The sequence below is a fragment of the Amphiura filiformis genome, unplaced genomic scaffold, assembly GCF_039555335.1.
Source record: "Amphiura filiformis unplaced genomic scaffold, Afil_fr2py scaffold_216, whole genome shotgun sequence".
NCBI lineage: Eukaryota > Metazoa > Echinodermata > Ophiuroidea > Amphilepidida > Amphiuridae > Amphiura > Amphiura filiformis.
This window is the reverse complement of record NW_027305680.1, coordinates 54,967-75,682: the sequence shown is the minus strand read 5'-3', so window position 1 is coordinate 75,682 and position 20,716 is coordinate 54,967.

Below are 20,716 nucleotides of genomic sequence, written 5' to 3'. Positions count from 1 at the left end.
TCATATACTGGGGTACCCAAAAAGGTGGTTTTGTTACATTTTGATGTGCAGCTTGGATTTCAAAACACTGTCTCTTGAGTATTCCTTCACTTAGAAGATTCAATCAGGTCTTAAATTGAGGCTAATTTATTCTATATTACTCATGTTTTTATCCTGTTTTAAAATATTTTAAAATTATTTTCTTATGACGTTTGGCATGAAATGTGCCAAGGGTGGCTGAGGATTAGGGGGAGGAGGATTAGGGGGAGGGATTCATATCGTAAATTTGATTTTAAACCCCCATTAAAAATTTGAATCTAGTAAAAAAATGTCTAAATGAACTCCCAGACATCTAAGCCAAGTAAATAAATACAGAAGTTCATTTAAAAGACCAATACTTGCTCAGAATGATTGTAAATGTGGAAAAAAGAGGTGGGTTATATCCTCCCTACTTTGTGATTGTTTTTGCCCCCACTCTCTCATTTTTTGACCGAATTTAATTAAAAAAAGGTGTCAAAATGCTCAGGAGGATGAACCACTTCAAATGAGATGTGTAGGTAAAATGTTTGAACCATTAATTTTTTTTACTATGTAACACAAAGGTACCCCAGGTTGTCACACAGGACCATTTAGACTTTATAAATCAATTCCAGGTCATAGCACATCTAAAGCTTAAGATTCAGGTAATCAGGTTTCTATACAATTAGATATCAGTGTTACACCGGGTTTTACTATAAGATGCATTATACACTATAGAAAAATGCTTTTAGAGTTTGGTTCCATTTTTAGGTGTCTATCAATGTCTATTGTTATGTGAAACTGACAATGAAATACATTTTTTGTGTTTTTTACATTAGTTAGCCTAGAAACCAAGGCCAATATTTAATAGTCTCCTCTTTTAAAGTAAAAGTATAGTATCTCGTAATTATGCGACCCTGTGTAATATTTGAAAAGATATCGATTTCTTATCATTGTGTAATATCATCTTTCTATAGCACTTTTAACTCGATTAATTGTAAAATCAAATAACTAAATATTAATTTTTTTCTCAATACTTTACAACCCTTATTTTCTGCTTAATTTCTCTTGTCACTCGCTACTCCCTTGCCCCTCTCCCTCTTTCTCGCTCTCATTATGTAGGTAGTGTATTGCACCACCTATATATCTTTCTATAGCACTTTTAACTCGATTAATTGTAAAATCAAATACTAAATATTAATTTTTTCTCAATACTTTACAACCCTTATTTTCTGCTTAATTTCGCTTGTCACTCGCTACTCCCTTGCCCCTCTCCCTCTTTCTCGCTCTCATTATGTAGGTAGTGTATTGCACCACCTATCATGCCTATATATTGTAAAACAGGTTAAACTGCTTCTTCTTCCATTTCTCTCATCAAACCCACTTTTAAAATGCTATATACTATAGTACCAGATGCTTGCACCGATTTCTACCATTATTATGTTTGTGAAAAGTGCTTTACGCCCAATATATATTTTTAGTTTTAAAATATTGGACAATTAAAACTCATAGCTCGACTAATAAATATGGGCTCAATCGATCTAATTTTATATCAAACTAATAAGCACTGACCCAAGCTTAACCCTATTCTATTACCCCCATCAATTTCGTGTCATATGGCACGAAATGACTTAATAATATGCATGTAAAATTTTTTTAATAAGGTCTTATCTTTTGAACAGTTTTGATAATTTATCACTTCTCTATCAACAAAAAAACTTTTTTTCTAATATACCTCTATAACTGCATACAACCACTAAAATGTTCAATAGCATTATTGTGATGCAGCGGGAGTTTAAAAGCACGAGCCCTGAACAAAATATGATGCGCGAGCATACTGCCAGGCAAAAACAATGGAAATTGTGATGATGCGTGCGCATACTGCCAGGCAATGACGTCAAAAGTCTACTCATCTATATGAGGCCAAGAAAAAGAAGATGAAATAAAAGTAATCACTCTGGCAATGGGTGAATTTGACACCTTTATTTGCAAATTTTCTAAGACGGTGGGAACTTAACCCCCTCTCCTTTAGAATCATCAGAACCAAAAAAAGGCCGTTGTCCTGGATCCGCTTGTCTGAGAGGGTCCCGCGGCGGGTCCCGCGGGCTAAGTACCGTACTTTGCTGACACGGACATTTACCTTAAATCCGCCTCTGTTGGGCTCCGGTTGTTTTTAAAGCAAATTATGGTTATTAGGTGCATGTGTTTGTTGTAGAATTACTTTACATTGACCCGGTAACTCATATTGAGACTCAAAATGACTCAAAATTAGTTACTGGGTCAATAAAGTATTTCTACAACAAACACATGCAACTACTGCCCTTGATTTGCTTTAAAAACGAGTTAGATTTTTAACAAATTTCTCGGCGAGCCTAGCGATTGCTGCTGCTATATACTTAGTATTTCCTGGCTGTAGCATGGTAAAGAGGGTGCAATACAGAATGTATTAGAATTTCCATCCGCCCAGTTATGTGATATGATTTGGGTGGGAACTTCTTTTAAATATAATATTATTGTAGCCTGATAAAGTAAGTAAAGTAAGTAAAGTAAGGATACATTAAAACCAAAGACAGAGCCGAGACTGTGAGATAGTCTATGGTTAGAGCAGTAGGATTAGTGATATATAATGAAAGACAGAGATAATAAAAATTCCCTCGAAAAGGGAAAGCCAGCCTCAATGTAGAAGAGGTCTTGTAATTAGTTTTGGTCAATGTGAAAGGCATTTTTAGGATCACGCTTACATCTACATGACAGTCCACCAAACCATCAACGATGAGAACATGCACACTGAAACAGCAGAAAACATTAATTCCTAATCTCATGTCAACTCTTTTAATTCATTACATGTACTCCAAATTGTTCTGGTCTGTTTGTTTTGTTGTTGTTGTTGTTGTTGTTGTCGTTGGTTTTTTTGTCTTTTCAGCTTTTTACCCACGATATCTCAATTTCCAATTTTGTAATACCAGAACTTACGAACTCAATATCTTCGCTTAGGAATGTCCGATTTCACTGCTTTCGATATATACACTGCCGGTTTGAGTTAACTTACATGTACATTTTATTTTAAAATAAATTAATTCGCAATGTATAGTTTAAGCCTACTATATTATAATAGATAGTGGCCAGCACATTTATAAAGGACTGGTTAGTGGTTACTCACTACAATCTTCACTCTTAAACTGTGTTTTTCTGAATGTGCTGATCATGTTGATTGCTAGTCGGAAACTCCTGCGAAGCTATGGACATGGCATCTTACATACTCCATTCTATAACAGTCTGCCTAGTGCCTTGTGTGTTTTCTCTTCAATCATTTTGTTGAATGTAATTTTATGAATCAAATAGTTATGTGTCATTTTATTTATAATAAAGAAGTTATTAAATTAATAAAGTAAGACAATTTATTTATCTATAAGTGCATGTCAAATGGGGTACATTGTTCAATACTATATGCATAAATTATGCCCATATTATAGCTAGGCCCTAAAAACTTTATTTTGCATCGGATTTTTCCCGTTGAAAAGACAAAACTGATGTTTATGATAGCAACCATTTCATCAATAACATTTTGAGTCATTTTTATCCATAAAACGACACAGGATATGATAGATAACTACTTTCACATCAATATGGTCCATATGATCACAGATTGTTGAGAATCTGTGATATGATCCGGGGATATGATGAAGATTTTGATTCTATAGATCTGTTATCAACATGATATCACGCTGTTCAGTGGTCAAGGAGTAAGGACCCCGGTCAAGGACACTGATATGACATCATAGGTGATGTCAGATTTTCTTCTGCTGACCATATGATGCTATATATATTAACTATTATTGTTACATTTAGGCCTTTAAACTTTTAAAGTCATAATTAATTAGTTCAAACATAACTTTGGTAATACTCACTCGTTTTCGTTCGTTGAAACGGCAAAACATACTTACTTTTCCTAACAAATCGAATTAAAATATTTAAAAAAAAATTTAACCACAAAAAAAAAAAAAAATCATTCCAATACCACTAAAATATAATCTCTTGAGTAAACTGACCCCAAACCTGAAACAGGTACCAGCCCCGAATGGGCTGGCGAAAAGACTAGTTCGCGTCTGACGTCATGGAAAAGGCGCGCCGTGATTGGTTGTCGACTTGCGCAGTACGGCATTTTCTGTCTAGTTGTCACAATTTCAGACACGCACTAGTCTTTCTGTCTTTCATTATAGCACTGTGTCGAACAAGTGGAGTCTCGAACAAAGGGAGTGGCGTCCGAAAATAATTAGGAATTTACCGCGCATTATAGTTAACACGCGTATTTTACCTTTCAAGGCCAAGAACCGTAAAGGCCGGTTCAAAGTGAATATTCGAAGGCGAATATTCGGCTTCAAATACGTTTTGGGCGTCAAAATATATTCGGCTTCGAATATAAAACTATGAACCGGAGAAAGATATATTTCTACAATTCACAGAGTTGCCCGACTGTTAACAAGTATTGCCCGTTGACCAATGTAAGCAAAATTTAGAGAATTTCTTTAACGAAGTTAATAAAATCATAATAGGTAAAGTCCATTGAACTATTGTCATGATTTAATGTTTGTATAAATGGGTCTAAATAGGAGCAGTGGCGTAACCAGTGGGGGCCGGGGGGTACAAGCTGCCCTCGGACACAAAAAACCTGGAAGAAGAGTCAACAATTGGGAAGGGGGAAAGAGACGTCAACGTGTTGTGTCCTTGGGCAAGGCACTTTATCCTCATTGCCTACTGGGGGATGTGGTTGGGTTGGATTGGATGTTTGTATAGTTGTTTGTTTCAATGTTGCAATATTGGCGCTGATTAAGCTGCTGCCTGCAAATTGCATTGTGTCTGTTTAGGTGTATTTAATGTACAATTCTAGCAATTTGACCTGCGGGTCACCATTAGAGTTTGAAATAAAACCTTCCTTTAAGAGAAAGGGGAAAGAAGAAAAGAAAAAAGAGGGAAGAAAAGGGGGATGGGAGAAGAGAAAAGGGGAAGGGACTCAAGGGAGAAGAGAAAAGGGAAAGAAAGAGAGAATAAGATCTATAGGCCTACTACTTTCATTGTGAAATTTGTACTCTGAAACACTGATATTTTCTAATATGCCAAAAACCAGGAGCTTCATGGCGCTCAGCCCCCTTGACCCCCGCCTGGGCTTTGCCCCTGGACCCCACCGACTCCACCCGTTTAACGCTTCGCGGCAAGCGAGCTTTCTCTCGAACATAAATACTAAAACTTTTGATCAGAAATTGGGAAATTTTTCAATCTTGCTCCCCCCCCGGAAGGTCAGGTCTGGTTACGCCCCTGACCTGAATAGGAGTCAAAAAGATTCGCTATTCGGGGCATTTACGACCTGCCTGTAACCGGCGCGGAGGTTGACCCATACCTTCTTGTAGGTTTCAACTGCAAAGCAAATCAAGAAATGAATGAGTCAATAGATAAATAAATAAATAAAAAATAAATAAATAAGTCAATAAATAAGTCAATAAATACATAAATAATTAAATAAATAAATAAATAAATAAATAAATAAATAAATAAATAAATAAATAAATAAATATAAAAATAAATAAATAAATAAATAAATAAATAAATAAATAGATAAATAAATAAATAAATAAATAAATAAATAAATAAATAAATAAACAAATAAATAAATAAATAAATAAATAAATAAATAAATAAATAAATAAATAAATAAATATATAAATATCATAAGACATGATTGAAGCGACGACAAATATGACAGCCCTCACAAGAGTTATATATGAGACCACCCACGGTGACCCACCAAATATATATCTGTCGATTTCAACAAAATTCAACTCCCACAAATATATTTCCGGTGAATACTTTTTTCATTGGCTGATATCCACTTGAGATCGGTATCATCAAAGTAGTATTGCTCTCATTTCATGATTCATTGAGCAATCAATTTTGGCATTCGACCGAAATACGCGTCAAAAGATAAAAAGTCTCGTTCCGAACTTGTGTAGGCCTACATTGCTAGGGCCTAAGTGTGTTTTAATGCCTGATTCACAAATTATAGAAATAAACTAGAATTTATTTTAAAAGAACACGCAATGATAGGGTACCAACGCTCGTGGTTTTGGTTGTTCTGCATAGTTTCAACTCCCACAAATATATTTCCGGTGAATACTTTTTCATTGGCTGATAGGCGTAGATCGGTGGGGATGGTCCATACAATCATCCCCTCCCCCATGTTGACGCCTGTATGTGGGTTTCTGACAAATTTACCTCTTATTTGGCCATTTCAGTCCCAAAAGTGCAATTTTTTCGGCGCTTCGCGCAAATCTATTTCATTTTTGCACCACATTTCAACAGTTTAGCTTAAAAATGGGAATATTTTTCGCGCGCTTCGCGCGCATTATAATTCAAGATTTATTTTTCCGTGGCAACCCCATCCCTCTAATGTCAAAAAGAAATCTACGCCACTGAGGAAAACGGTCGTGGGCAGTTATACAAAATAATAGGTCAAAACTGAGGAGTTTTCAAGGGGGTAACCCCCTTAATACTTTTTTGGTATGCTTTGGTGGGGCGGCAGGGAGAGGCATTGCATAGGGCGGCAAAATCCCTAGGAACGGCCCTGTATGTAGGTGGGATGAAAAGCCGACAATCAATTGAAAATTTTGACCTTTCGTATTGAAGATATAGATTTTTTCCCAAAACAAAAAAAAAAATTAGGTCTTTTTGAAAAAAAAATCCATATCTTCAATATGAAAGGGCAAAATTTTCAATTGATCGTCGGCTTTTCCTCCCAGCTACATACACTTTAAGAAAATATCATTAGATTTATAATATTTACTTCGAGGACTGTTATATATCAATATGTAAAAAATATCAAATTTTAATAATTTGTCATAAAATTTGTATTATATCGTGAATTTCAAAAAATGAAACATATTTGATATCAGAAAGACATTCTTCGTATTCATAATGTAATTCGATATGTCTGATGTGCTCTCATGTCCCACAAAAATACTGTCGAAACGCTCAAAACGCTCATTCCAGATCCCTTAATTTTCATTGGGGATTTTTGAAATCATCGTTCGTCGAACGATATTCAGGTGACCTCGAGCCTTTCATATAAATCAATAGTATCTCGCTATCAGTTGCGCGATATTTAATCCGATTCAACTCCGCGTGTCATCATATTTTATTCGTTGCCGTATATATTTTGACGTCACAAAAAGTATTCGAAGCCGAATATTCGCCTTCGAATATTCACTATGAACCGACCCTTATATATTGTTATCAAAAGCGTGAGCCGCGTTAATACACTACGCAGCTGTCAAGTCCTTATATCCATAAAAGGCCAGCTGTTGCGAATTAACAAGAAAATTTTAACTATATCGTGTACATCTTGTTCTATCCCGTATATACCTTAGGCTGTGCAAAATATTGCAAAACTACGTAGAACTAAACAAGTCATATGCAGAGAACGCCCAATATTAAGATGACGCTGACCGATAACTTTGTAATAATTTTCAAAACTGGCACTAATTAGCAATTAGCAAATGTAATATGTACTTTTTCGCAGCTGCTCTGGGCTTCTATACATGAAATTGAAATACGGGTATTGTCAGCATAAAAGAAAACATGTGTCAAAATATTAAAACAAAACTAATTTAGCTACTGGCCGCAACGCAGTAATCTCAAGATCAGCTATTATAATCGGGGGAGAATCATTGAAATATTTACCAATACCAATACTAAAAAGCTGGTATAAATATGTAGCACACTTACTTTTCAGTCCTCGCATATGCAGGGCTCGGTTTTTGACGGCATTGCCGGCAAGGGTGGCAAAAACGGGCAAAAACTCACATATAGTCACTCAAATATTATAAAGTAACACAGAAAGCTCATAAACAGTAACACAAAACTTTTAATGAATCATTCAACATATTTTTTTGTCTCATCATGTCCTTGAAATGAAAAAAATATGACACGTTTTGGTTAAATGCACTTGAGCAATAAAAACGCATGCCTTTAATTTCTTAATATGGTACTTATAATTACAAAACCTGGTCTTGTTACGTTCAGATAATTATTTTTGTAACTTAATAATTTGTTTTGAGATGAAGAAACTGAACTATTAATCACTTTTTTAGTTTTTGCCATTTTTTGCCGGCAAAAACTGTTTTTGCCAAGCGTTTAAAACCACGGTTAAAACCGCGGCTTTTTCCATTTGCGGCAAAAACCTGCGAATCCTGCGCATATGTTTTACAATATTTATTACATAGCCTACATGTTACGCACATTTTGTTTGTAAAACAGTAAATAAACGAGCAAATAAAATCTTAAACACATAACTTACAAACAATAAAGCATAATGTTCGAAGAGTTAAAACAATCACTTACACTACTTGATAGGTATATCCTCCGAATAGAAATATATCTTACGTCTTATCCATCATACAGTGCTGCGTATCTAATTGCCAAAATATATATACACAAACTGATGCAAACTGTAAGAAAACCTCCTGAATGATAAAGCATTAAAGCGAAAATGAAATATACAGGGTGTCCCATAAAAAACGGATTCCAACGAATGTGGTGATATTTTAAAATGTATTTTTCAATCATCATTCATTACTTACATGTGTAAAAGCCACATCTTTTAGCTATAATTTGCAACTGTTTTGAAAATATGATCTCTGATGTAAAAATGGTTGCTGGATAATTTTTTTGCTGACTCCAAATAATACTACTGATTGATTGAACACGCACAATGCCCACTCAATAATTCTTTTTGAAGTATGGCGGGCACAAAAGGAGAGGGCGTACTTTGATGTGGGTAATCTTTTGTCAGAGATCGAGAAAGCATATAAAATTACCCAAATCAAAGTACGCTCTCTCCTTTTGTGCCCGCCATACAGTTACTCCAGGAGAGAAACTTAAGTCCGTCCGTTTGTAGCTCAATAAGCCCAATCGCCATTGCAACTTCCAGTTTTTGAGAGCAGTTTTGAGACACTTTGACCTCTGACATATCTGAAATCGCTGTAATTATTTTTAATTAATTTATTATTGTCATATTGTTATCATTAAAATTTTTTAAATAATTAATTTATCCAATAATAATCTTTTCTGGGTTTGATTTCATTCTTGTAAAACATTTTAGATTACATTTTGTACGCACAAAACCAATTTTTCAGAATTTTCCCAATAGGTCAGAGGGCAAAGTGCTAGACTAAATCCTCCAGCCTCGAATATACGCACGGCCGTTACACTGTGCTGTATACGAGGACTGAACACCAAACGTGTTCTGAGCGTGGAGGACTTTTGAGCTCATTAATAAAACGCGTGCGACTTCGCGCGCTTCGCGTCGCATGGCGCATTGCCATTTAAGGAAATTTCCCCGGGTAAATTATCTTCCGACTCGCCCGTGAATAAAACAACTGTTTTTTAAGGAATTTTAATGAATTTTAAACTTGTTCTTTTTGCTTTTTTTCCTGCGATTTATATTCCCTAGGCCTATCAGTATTATTATAAATACTGTTTAGTTTTAAATGCCTATTGCTTTATTGTTATATTTTCCTTTCACCATTCTGATTCTGTTTAATACTCTGACTTCTTCAATTTTCACTCGGCCGTCATGTCGGTCCGGTTTTGATTGGGCATATTTTTGCTTTGTTTTCTTTAAACGTAGGCCTACGTTAAATGTTCATCATCATATTTAATTATTTCGCAAGACGCCTACTTTTATTTGTGGTTCATCATCGTGTGTAACAAATGTCTAGTTAAACAGCCCAAACTAACCTGGCCGAAGCCGCCGAACATGAAAACAAATAAAGTGCTTGTGTGTCGCCCGAAGGCTCCATTAGTTGTTTTGTGTGTGTTTTTTTTTTTTTTTAATTACTTCAAAATGGATGGTAGGCTTGTTTCTTATATTTGCAGTTACAGTGAACAATATTTATAACACAGTCCACGCTTATATATGCCGCGCTGTAAAGAATGTACAGCCGAGTTTTGTGCACCCACAGTAAAATAGAAAAGTCAAATGAAATGTTTTAAATTCCGATCGCATAATTTTTGTTGCGTGATGATGCGACTTGATCTAATATTTTATTGTATTTCATTCATGTATACATTTAATACCGGTACCAGTCAAGACCATGTCAAAACCAGAAAAATGCTTAGCCTTTAACAGTAGATGTTAGAGTTTGAAAAAAAAAATCATTTGAGTTTGTTTTTATTAAAATGAAAAGAAATTAGAAATATTTGTATTCCCAGGTACATGTACATCATTCGTACATGGTCGTTATTTATCGGGTTATTTCAGGGGGCTGTCATTTTCTTTGGAAGGGGGTAGGTCATCAATATACTGTCATAGCATTTTTGGACCAAAAATAGAGGGGGGTTATAATTTTTCACACCAAAATTATGGGTGGGGGTGGGTTATAGAATTATTAAGGGCTGGCAATCTTTTAACTTACGATCAAAATGTATGCACAATCTTTAGTTATATGATTCAAAATTTTGGCGCGCTCCGCGTACCTTTACACTTACAATCAAAATTTTAACGCGCTCCACACACTTTCTTCGCATTTAAGTTTTTGCGCAATTCGTGCCTTAGGGGGATGTCGTTTTATTCGGCAGGGGTGGGGTCATGAATATGTCGGTGACCAGAGTCAATTTTTTTACGACCCCCCTATCGCGAACTATCGCGGAGCGCGCAAAAATCTTGCATTGTATAAGAAAAGATTGCGCACACATTTTGTTTTGAAGCTAAAGAATGCGCGCGCAGCACGCACAAATTTTGAGTCACCAGCCCTTAATAATTCTATAACCCCCCCCCCCCTATTTTGGTTGTTTAAAAAATGTTGGTCTCAAAATTCTATGAACCCCCCAGCATATTCATGACCCCCCTTCTGAAGATAATGACAGCCCCCTTAGTTCCAGTGATGAATAATTTGTAGTCAGTCTGTGTAGGCGGAAGGGGGGGGGGCATAAACATTTTCGACCTGCTGAGATAGGGGGTTGTAAAAAAATTCAGCCCGCGATAGGGGGGTCATGAAAAAATTTACTCCGGTTACCGACATAATTCATGACCCACCCCTTCCGTAGAAAATAACAGCCCCCTAAGGGGGTCATGAATATACTGGGGGTCATACAATTTTTAGACCAAATATAATTTTTAACACCCAAAATAGGGGGTTATAGAATTATTGAAGGTTGGTGACTAAAAATGTTCGCGCGCTCCACATGCATTCTTTTATGGGGCGTCATAAAAAATTTTGCCCGCGATAGGGGGTCATATTCATGACCCACCCCCCCGCCGAAGAAAATGACATCCCCCTTCTTATAGCTATCACTGCTATTAAGACAAACAGCAGGGCGTGTCTGGCATTTTGAGAGGTTAAATTTAAATTTTGATAATTTCCATATAAAACAGTTGACTTTCTTTCCATGAAAATAATGGGAAAAATGTCATGGTATATGACATGGATGCAGCTCTACTAACGCTCGGGTGTATATGCTAGGACTTGTATAATACTACAGTCATGACTTGCTAGTATATTTTTAGGCCAACATGGGCTAACGTAGGGCAGGGCCTAATTATAGTCCAGACCTCATTATACGGGAGAGGAGAGGACATCATGTTCAACAGTCTAGGCCACAACTGTTGTCATGTTTTTGCTTACCGTTTTTCTTTTGTAGACCTGAAGCTTCTGACAGGATGACACATTGTATACTCATGCGGTGTGCCATTGCATTGGTGCTTGTTTAGTCAGATCTCGGCATTGACACTCATGTCCTTGTCACAGTCAGAATACACAGACACAGTCAATAATAATATTAATGATGACATGGCCATGAATGAATGATGGTAACACTGTCCACATCAGAGTAAAGCTCTCCAGTCAGTGCCAGTAGCAGTACCATGCATGCATGAACATGTGAATACACCTCATGACCTTGGACATGTTGGAAGAAAAGTTGTAGGCATGCAACAATCCCGGGCAATAATCATGACATCAGGCACAGTCTACAAAAGCAACTGATTTCTCCAGGGTTAGCCTCGGGCCTAGGCCTCGCTATGCTACAGCTATCCCAGTGATCCGCTAAATGGTTTATTGGTACAACATTCTTGACATTGGCATAAATGATGGAGAATCTTGCATGGGAGTCTAAGGGTTTTGAACATTGCACGGATTGCAGTGACACTGTCGGTTGGTGCGACGATATTGTCAAGTAGCAGTATTCTCTTGCCAAGTCAGATGCTAGGCCTGTATACAAGGACAATCAATGTGATGCCATGTATGCCACTGAGGCCTAGTCAGAAGTAACAGGCTACATTTACCCACGGTCATGACGGTTTGCATGCATGATGCATTGAATTGTAGATGTCCATTTTTGCACGGCAACTTGAGATGCAGACAGACCATAAGAAAGCACACTGCCGTAAGATTGAACTTGCTTTATACTAGAATAGAGCTGATTAAATATGTCGCCACTCAACTGGGCTCAGACCATGCAGACAGTACGTAAAAAACAACATAGTCCATCATCACCACCATGTCATGACAATGACATGTAAAAGTATAGCATGCATGGTGTACACATTTACTGCACACAGCGGCACTCGCGGTAACTATCCATATAAATTCTTCCAAATCGGATTATGTTCAACTCTTTCTTCACTTCCAGTTTGGTCCAAGCGATGTTTGAACACTTGCCGTTCATTATACCTTGTTTATTATTCCACAAATCGGTATATCCTGTTAAATTCCTGTACAAAATTTGTCTTCCACACGGCGCCGTGATTGAATTTCGACATCGGTGTTCAAAATTCCGACGGAATGGCGCTAAGTTGTTTGATCTCCATATATGGACTATGTAAGTCCATATATGGACTATGTATTCCATATATGGACTATATAAGTCCATAGATGGATATTTATCGCGCCGTCAAAAAAACGTCGGCGCGCATGAAAAAGTCCTCCATGAAAAATGCACGTATCGTTCTCAGGCCTCGAACGAGCCGCCGCCATGTTTGTCCGCCATTTTGCGAGTGAGAGGCCAGGGACTCAGGCTAGGCAAAGTGCCCCAAAACTGCAAAAACTGTCCCACAATGCATTGCAAACTTCCAATGCCGATTTGGCTTATTGTTCTAATGTTTCTCTAATATCAATTCCTTTTTGTAAGTTGTCTTCTTGCTTTGGTCTTCAAAAATCAATATTTCCTTCACAATGTCTTTTGTTTTCTATTGAATTTTGTCATGATTAATGGACTATATCTTCTATAGTGCCCTGTCGACTTTATGCTCATTTTGTGGGAGCAGGTGATTGTCAGTTGAGGCTCTCAACCCTCGACATGTTTCTTGAAAATACATTTTCTAAGAATGTCAAAAATGACATTCAGTAGGTTTTAGTAGGTTTTACGGTTTTTGAGTTATAGGAGATAATTATAGGTAAAAAGGTTCCCTATATTTTGGCCAACAACTTCAGAACTAACAGAACTATCAAAACTGGAATGTTTAAAATTACCTATACAGCCTGTCTCAAAAAAAATTGTGCAAGTGAAAAGCGCCCTCTGTGGCAATTAGAAAATACCGTTGTGACATAATGCTTACATCAACGTCAAGGGCATAGTCTTGGCTCTCAAATGCCGTTTAGTCTGTTCAATTTGCTTGTTTTAATCTCGAGATATGCTACTTAACAACGAAAGGGTAAAATCCCAATTGTGCCACTTTTACTAGGGAAGAGGGCTGTACATGTAAATCAATGATAGCATTAAGTTTATCAAGAGTTCCTTCGTGAAATTAAAAGAATGCATCAATTACACAACAATACAAAATTGTTTTTAATGTTTTATCATGATAATGGTATAATGATTCTCTTTTTCAACTTACGACAAATTAAACGATAAATAAATATTTCACATTCTCCTGTAAAATTAAATACATGTGCATGTCAATGATTTTACCATGGTAAATATTGTTTTCTTTGTCATTCAAGACATTTAAAAGACAAACAAATATTGCACACTTATAGAATAATGAACTTTGACATTTTCATGAAATTTGAGAAACTAATGAAATTAGACAAAATATCGCACGCGCGTTGGAAGTTGATGCGTCTAATGCACGAGCCCCGAAGGGGAGTGCATTAGACGCATCAACATCAGCTATCATTGATTTACATGTACAGCCCTATTCCCTAGTAAAAGTGGCACAATTGTGACTTTACCCTTTCGTTGTTAACTAAACATATCTCGAGATTAAAAAGAGCAAATTGAACAGAACAAACGGTATTTGAGAGCTAAGACTGTGCCCTTGACGTTGATGTAAGCATCATGTCACAACGGTATTTTCTAATTGCCAGAGAGGGCGCTTTTCACTTGCACAATTTTTTTTGAGACAGGCTGTATTTTGATAAAAAACAGAATTCAAAATTGGTGCTGCAACCATTTTTACATTCGAGGTCATATCTTTAAAATTGTTTTATCAAATGAACTCTAGTTTTTGGCAAATTATAGCTAAAAGATGGGGCTTCCAATTATGTAAACATTGAATGATGTTTGAAAACACACTTTAAAAATCGCTACATTCGTTGGAAGCTGCTTTTTAAGGGACACCCTGTACATCGACCATCAGGTAAGTTGTAATAACAAAACGATGTCTTTGTACACAGCACGTCTTTATATTACTCTTTTAATAGATATAGTGTGTAGTTATGAGCACCTGCATGACATACGTTGTTATTTTAAAAACAGAAATGAATATCAATCAGAATCGTGTTTTACATTATTTTGTTTAACGCATATAATATCGATACCAAGGTCATACTATTTTTTAGAGATCTTCTCTGATATTTTATAATCGGGCTGCCAGTAATTGTCTTTTTCTTTCATTTTTCTTCTTTTTTTTCATATAAATGTCCGAGTGTCAGTTTCTTTTACAAACTGTCCGCTTTTTGCAGAATGTTTCTGGCTTTTTTACAATTTCTGATTTCAGAGTTACAGGACGTGTCTGTTTTTTCCACAGAATATTATTGCTTCACAGCAGTTTTGTTGTAAAGAGGGCTGAAACAACACTTTGGTAAAACGTACATAACTCATTAACAACAATAAATCAAGCAAGTTTTCAAAGTATATGATTTGTATAATGAAATAAAATCAAAGTTTTATTTTTCAATAATGTATTGATTTAGACAATGAAAATCGATATTTTGGTTGCTTCGACCAAGGTATGATAAACAAGTTGAAATTTTTTATACCTGAGCGTGTTTTGCACACGCTTTATTGTACGCTTGTCTTGCCTTATAAAGGGTTCACAAAAAATAACTCCCCCCTAAAATTACAAAAGCATTCTTTGCATAACTTCGCATGTATTTCGTTGATTTGAAAAATTTAAAAACCTGTGAATAAAGGAATCGTTTTTCTACCCTCCCAATGTTTTTTCTTTTAAAATATTTTTGTTTTGGCCAAAAATAATCACATTTTCCAAAAATGATGCTTTTAGAAAAAGTTGCACTTTTCAACATTCTCATTTATGTCAAAATTAGCTTCAACGAATCATTATTTTGCATTAAACGATGGTTACATGGGTGATTAAGGGATCAGAGACAGAAAGGTAAAGGAAAACAAAACAATTAAACATTGAAATCGAGAAAGTGTTGTACATTACATGTATGATGTTGAAAAGTGCAATTTTTTTAAAGCATCATTTTTGAAAAATGTGATTATTTTTTACCACAACAAAAGGAATTTGAGAAGGGATAACTTTGGTAGGGTAGCAAAAAGATTCATTTATTCACAGATTTATAAATTTTTCAAATCAACAAAATGAATGTCAAGTTATGCAAAGAAATGTTTTGTAACTCCTAAATTGATTTTACCATTTTTGACACACCGGCTCAAAAGCTTCTAGAAATACCCCGTACATGTCAATAAATCATTGTTTTAAATTGCAAGATGATTGTATGGGTGACTGGGTTATCGTATACATAAAATGAAAGAAAACAAAAACACCATTAAATCAATCAAAACATTGATATCGAGAATGTTTTTGTACATTACATGTATTGGATGTGGAAAAGTGCAACTTTTTCTGAAAGCATCATTTTTGGGAAATGTGATTATTTTTGGCCAAAACAAACAGATTTTTATTAAAAAGAACTTTGGGAGGGTAGGAAAATAATTCCTTTATTCACAGGTTTTTAAATTTTTCAAATCAACGAAATGTATGTCAAGTTAAGCAAAAAATGTTTTGTAATTTTAAGGGGGGAGTTATTTTTTGTGAACCCTTTATTATGGTATACTTACATGGGGGAATGCATGTAAAACATATCTTGATAAAATACATATGCTCCAAAAATGGGCCATAAGAACCATTTCAAATAGCCATTATCGAAGCCATTCTGGACCACTATTTCATAAATTCAATATGCTCAATGTATATGATATCTACCAAAAACACGTTGACAACGTAAAGAAATCAGCAAGTTTAAAAAACTCCACCTCGGCTCACTTTTTGAAACTTGGTCCCATTTGTAAAAGGAGCTGATTTAAAGTTGATCATATTTATATAAATCTAAGTTCCAGAAGTGTTATTTATCTTTAATGTGCAGATGCGATATTAATTTGTAAGCTTTCTGGAACGACCTGAAAGGTTATTATCTTGTTCTTGCATGGTAAGCCAATATCCTATTGTGTTTTGTTTATAATAATCATGATTAATGATTGAATTAAACGAATAACAAGTAGGCTTGTAATCTTGTTGGAAACGCTGTATTCTGTTGAAATGAAATAAAAACACTGATTTGCTGTTGGTGTTCAAAATGGGACCAAGTTTCAAAAAGTATGACGAGGTGGGTTTTTTTAAACTTGCTGATTTCTTTACGTTGTCAACGTTTTTTTGGTAGATTTCTTTTCTTTTTATGAATGTAGCCAATCAGCTCAAAGTCATCAGGTTACGAAGAGCTCCATAAAACAAAAAATAAAACTTGCTCGTCACGAGTGACTGTAATGTTAAGAGGCGTACACAATGATCAATATACATTTTAATATACAAGGCAACGTAAATATGTAAAGAAAATGTAAATATGAACAACACACACCCAATTTTGACAATGCCAGAGAGACACAGAGAGTAAGTCCGATTTAGGCCTACTTCAAGTTGGAACTGGTAAATGCGCATAAGCGTCTAAATGCCCCGACTATAGGCAAGATAATTGTGTTTTAATGTTTGTTGTTCTTTGTAGCCCTGCGGGGCAATCTACTTGGATATCCGAATTTCGCGGTTTGTGGTTCTTTGTAGCCCTTCGGGGCAACCTAGTTGGACATTCCTATTAAGCGGCGGTTGTCGGCGATCTTTCGTGGTTTGTGGTTTTCATTAAGCCTGGCCATCTATCGGGAGCTAATTTATAGTTTAAGCTTGTTGGATATCCATATTTCGTGGTTTGTGGTTTTTTATAGCCCTGTGGGGCAATCTAGTTGCAGATCCCAATTTCGCGGTTTGTGGTTCTTTATAGCCCTGCGGGGCAATCTAGTTGGATATCAATATTGAGCGGCAGTTGTTGTTGATCTTTCGCGGTTTGTGGTCTTAATTTGTTGGATATCCATATTCGCGGTTTGTGGTTCTTTTTAAACGATAGGCCTGCGGGCAATCTAGTTGGATATCCACATTTCGCGGTTTGTGGTTCTTTGTAGCCCTGTGGTTCTAATTGGGTATCCCTATTAAGCAGAGGTTATCGGCGATCTTTTGTGGTTTGTGGTTTTAATTTCTCTCATAAATCCCTGCCCTCTATCGGGAGCTAATTTATAGTTTAAGCTTGTTGGATATCCATATTTCGTGGTTTGTGGTTCTTTGAAGCCCTGTGGGGCAATAGTTGCATATCCAAATTTCGCGGTTTGTGGTTCTTTATAGCCCTGCGGGGCAATCTAGTTGGATATCAATATTGAGCGTTTGTTGGCGATATTTCGCGGTTTGAAGTCTTAATTTGTTAGATATCCATATTTCGCGGTTTGCGGTTCTTTATAATCGATAGCCCTGCGGGCAATCTGGTTGGATATCCAAATTTCGCGGTTTGTGGTTCTTTGTAGCCCTGCGGGGCAATCTAGTTGGATATCCCTATTAAGCGGCGGTTGGCGGCGATCTTTGACCTGACCTGTATAGAGGTCAATGGGAGAGCTTCTTTACGAGGCATTTCTCCATCGGTTTCAGGGCGTAGTTCATTGAACTCAACGGGCTGTTATTAGAAGTGCTTTTATGTTATTGCAAAACGGATCGTGGCGAAAGCTAATAAATAATTCATACCAGGGTTTAATTGATCTGGGATGCGGACATTTCATTATTCGCAAACCACCGGGATTCGATATAGGTTTGCGTTGTAAAATGAAAATGTGAATAAGAGTGTCATCCCCTTGATCGGGAGCTTAATTCATAGTTTAAGCTTGTTGTATATCCATATTCCGTGGTGTGTGATTCTTTGTAGCCTGCAATCTAGTTGGATATCCAAATTACGCGGTTTCCGGTTCTCAATATCAATATTCAGCGGCAGTTGTTGGCGATCTTTCGCGGTTTGTGATTTTAATTTGTGACAATTTATAATATTTATTCCAAATATAATTTCAGTCTGAGCTGTGAACAGAGACACTGATAAATGTGTTTTAAATGACGAAGATGTCGTGAGAGTCAGGCATGGTGAAAGCATATGGATGGTGAAAGTAGGCCCTAGGCCCAGGCCTAAATGTGAATAAAAAATCAAACATGTTTGTTTGATGAAAAAAGTATAATATCACAATAGCAATGGATGTTCGAAATGGTGTTATTCTTGATTTATGACAATAAATTGGTTAATAAAACATTTTTAAAAAGTGGTGGGAAGTTTCGAACTTGAGCAAATATTCATAAATGGATTAGAAGTCCATGGCCTTAACCGCTTCGCCACAGGAACGTCCCGATACAACGAGTTGTGAAAGTGGAGTATTTATTAATATGAATAATTGTGAAAAACTTGATTTGTTGGCGAATGAGATCCAGAATTTGTATGTAGGGTATCTAGGAAAATGCTAGGGTATATTTGAAAGTGAATCTGAAAAAGTAGTGCGACAGTGACAGCCATGTATGGCTGTAGCAGTGTCGAAAGATTATGGATATCAGTATGATTAGCTCATACTGCAGTTACTGTCCGTTTTCCTATACACAATACACAATACACAGTGTTCTCACCATTGACGCGCGACCTTTACAAATAGTGTACGTTAGAAGTATATTGCATTTGCCTAGTTAACATCACTGTGTGAAAAATAACCGGCCAATATTTAAAGTATTCTTCAAACTTCTAGCAAATATATTTCTCTAATATGACCTAAAATTACAGCTAGGTTAGATGTTCAGAAATAGTCGCACTTTCGTAGAATATGAGTGAGGGCAAGGCATAGCTAGCTCATAGCTAGCCAACTCCCCGTGTTAATTGAATGGAGATTTGACCGAAAATATTGAGCTCTATTGGTAACGGACCGCTCCGTTCTGAAGGATGCCACAAAAAAACGGCACAAGCTACATTTAAAGTATTCTATGAAATTCTAGAAAATATAGTTTTGTAACATGTCCTAAATTTTTAGCTAATTTAGTTGTTTGGAAATAGTCGCACTTTTGTGTTTTAGGAAGGATATGTAAACGACAGATAACACCAAAAATATGAAGAAATTATTTCCAAACCGTGTTAAGTCAACAATCATTATGTTGCTCATTTTCAAGAATGCTGGTTAACAAAAAGCAGGCCATTGTCTCATTTCGTGAACAAAGGTCCATATACCATTGTTTCCTTGCGTTTCCTTTATAATCGGTTACCCAACTGAAGCTGTATTATAGCAGCTCATTGCGATACCGCACATATAAAACAGACACATGTGCACAGCCAGAGAAGATCCGATTTAATCAGTTGAGCTGTTTCAATGAGTGTTATCTTGGTTTAATAGCTTTTAATGGGGTTTAAGTCCTGCAAAGGTCGAGGTGAATTCTACTGTAGACATGACTGCATCATGTATGATTTGCCACTAATTTTGGCTATGAAATACCGCGTGAAATAACGCAAGAATGTTTGTTTATTATCAAACAATCGGATTGACTGTAAGATTGGTGTAACTTTTTGAAATAATGAGTTTTTAAAATATGACACTTTGGACAGTAAATAAGTTTTAGCATCGTTTTATATATTTTGTACCCAGCGAAAAATATCATAGAACAAAATAGCGTTTTGTTCCGTGTAAATATAGTCTCGCGGTGCATCTGTTTTTTAAAACTTGCTGATCATGCTACCGCATGACTCTAATATTCAAACTAGAACTAGGTGTATACATGTATAAATATTCTATTAAACAACTTCCATGTTCATTTGACAGTTTCTTTCTAAAACGATCCGATATTCATAGCTATCACACAAGAAACAGTAATAAGTATAATCAAAGAAGAAACAAGAAAGTATTCACTGATCATTCAAGCAGGACTACCGGCCCACTGTTATGGAATTCCCTGAACGATAACCTTAAAGTAGCAAACTCAATCAAACATTTTCGAAACAAATATAAAACACAGCTAATCTCTTTTTACAACTAGTTCTTGGAGCCCCGTTTTTGTTCTTGTGTGATAGGCTTAAGGGTAGACGAGGTATTGTTGGTCGAAGCAGCCTAAAAATCGATTTTCATTATCTAGATCAATATATTATTGAAAATTAACACC